This window comes from Protopterus annectens, chromosome 1.part1, assembly GCF_019279795.1.
Source record: "Protopterus annectens isolate FY-2018-M chromosome 1.part1, PAN1.0, whole genome shotgun sequence".
NCBI classification, from domain to species: domain Eukaryota; kingdom Metazoa; phylum Chordata; order Ceratodontiformes; family Protopteridae; genus Protopterus; species Protopterus annectens.
Window position 1 is genome coordinate 1,614,284,305 of NC_056726.1, and position 2,499 is coordinate 1,614,286,803.

Below are 2,499 nucleotides of genomic sequence, written 5' to 3' on the forward strand. Positions count from 1 at the left end.
TATTTTTTTCAGAGAATTTTTTTTTTCCCAGATTAAAACAGATATTAGGACATAAAAACAGTATTTGGTTTGGCTTAGGGTGGGAGTGAAGGATGGGCTACCTGCGGATAAATTCAGAACTGGCATGTATATTCACTTTTAAAAATTAAAAATAAAATCATAAAAATGTACCCCCAAAAGCATTACATTGGAGTACTTATGTAGTGATTCTTGTAATACATTTTCACTGTAATGCCTTTCAACTTCTTTGCTCAAGAATTCTGAACAAAAAATAATAAGGAGGCTAAGGTCCAAAAATAAGGGATATATATTTTTTTAATATTACCCAATCCACTTAAAAAGTTAATAGAGCAATAGGACTGACATCAACATGCATTTTCTGAACAATAAGAAGGAACAAACTCTATTGTCTGGCATTATTTACTAACTGTAATCCTTAATTAATTACTGAGTCAGTCTGATGAGGATTTGTCACTGCTGTGGGATAGTTATTAAAAGATAATTATTTTTTAATTATTTTACATGGCATGCCAGTTTTATTGATGAAACTATGTTGAAATGATAATGTGAAGTAAATGATTTATTAAAATGTTATTGAGAAATTTTGCATAATTGGATGAGAAAGTAGTCAGGGTGTAAAGATGCCATTTGAAGCTTTGAGGTGCTGAGATTAGCCCCAGGATTAAATAAATTCCATTTAGGCTCCATGTACATCCTACACAGAATGTACCCATGACAACAGGCCACAATTCCCCCTTGGCAGCTCACTATGCATTGAACCAAAAAACGGTAAAGGTACCAGGGACAAAGGAATCCAAACAGCTCAAATGTAGACCGCAAACTGGTTTAATAAAAGTTAAAGCAAAGGCACACACTTCCCAGATACAGTGTTTTCGTCGTATTTAATCAGACTTCAATCAGATACAAGCATTAAAATAAGCTACCTTTTATGTATCTTAGATGCCTCACTAATTAAGCAACACACCAATGTAAATTCATTATGATACATTACCAAAAGAGCAGGAAATAAAAACGTGATTGTTTAAAATTGTTAAAAACATTAATAAAACCTTCAATGAATCAATAAACTATTCAACTTCTAATAATGATAAAAACTTTATAATTCATAGAAATGATTAAAAACAATTAAAAACATTTTTTTAGACAGCTTGAAAAGGCTTAAAGAGAATTTGCATTTCTGTCAATGACAGGCAACTATATATTGTACTTTCTTCACCCTCAAATTGTAATGTGCTTTTGAACATGATTTTATGTGTTTGTACAGAGCATTTGAATCTTTTTTTACACTGAATATCATAGTAATGCTCATAAATCCTTCTTCTTAACATATGTTCCATCTTACCAATATAGAAGGATTCACATTCATCATACATAGCAAGATATATAAGTCCTACAAATTCAGAATTGTAAAATTTTGTACTAACTACCCATCTATTTCTGCTTGCTATAAAAACTTTTTCCTTGTTAGAAATATACACACATTGGGAACACCGTTCACACGTGTAAGTTCCCCTTCTTTTCTTTCCAACATTTCCCTTACTGTACTCATTTTCTAGTAAACCTTTTAAATTCTGAGAATTTCTGTAAACCACTTTAAGAGGTTCTTTTGGGAGGTTTAGTTCTGTGGTATAATGGTTAGTACCCTGGTCTTCAAAACCAGCATTCTGAGTTCAAGTCTCAGGGGAGACTCTTGTATTTAATGTCTGCTGTGTTGGGTCACACCAGGATGGCCGAGTGGTTAAGGCATTGGACTGAAGATCCAATGGATGTCTGTCTACATGGGTTCAGGCCCCACTCCTGGTAGAGGTTTACAGGAATAATGGTTAAGCAGTAGGAGCTTGAATGGATTTCAGCTATACTTTGTCCTTGTTAACCTACCTATACTCCTGGGATTACTTCTATGGCTCTGCTGGACAGAGGCTCAGGAATCTAATCTAAAAGGGTGGCATAAGCCAACACATTCTGGCTAGGCTTATAAATGCCCTAGGGAAGATAGCCTAGTACCTACCTATGTCACCCAAATCAGTGAAACCGATAAAACTTTCCCACTCAGTTTCAGTTATCTTCCTTGCACATCCAGAGCTAATATTGAATTCTAGTACATGTGTTTTACTAAAGTCTTGCCCCATGCCTGTTTGTATTGGTATGGTCTTTTGCCATACCTAAGATTGGCTTAAACTTTCTTTTTCTTCCTATTTTAACTTAATTTTTTACTTCAGAAATCAAGTCACCAGGGTACATCCTTTCCTTTAATAAAAGTTTAAGCAAGTTACTTTCTTCCTCAAAATCCATATCCTCTGACACCATTCTGCTAGCCTAGGCATATTGCCCTTTAATGATGTTCCTCTTGTAATGTGCTGGATGTGCACTGTTAAAATGCAGGAATGAATTAGTAAAAGTTTTCTTTCTAAACATTTTTGAGTTAAACCTATCGTTGCTCTTATAAATCTCACTATCTAGATACTTCAAGTTTTCCTT

The 2,499-nt window shown here is 34.2% G+C and overlaps 1 non-coding gene across 1 annotated transcript; it reads left to right on the top strand.

Annotated features, from left to right (window-relative positions):
- Positions 1 to 1,741: 1,741 nt before the first annotated feature.
- Positions 1,742 to 1,824, top strand: TRNAF-GAA. Its single transcript has one exon. It is a non-coding gene; the product is annotated as a tRNA-Phe (tRNA).
- Positions 1,825 to 2,499: the final 675 nt, after the last annotated feature.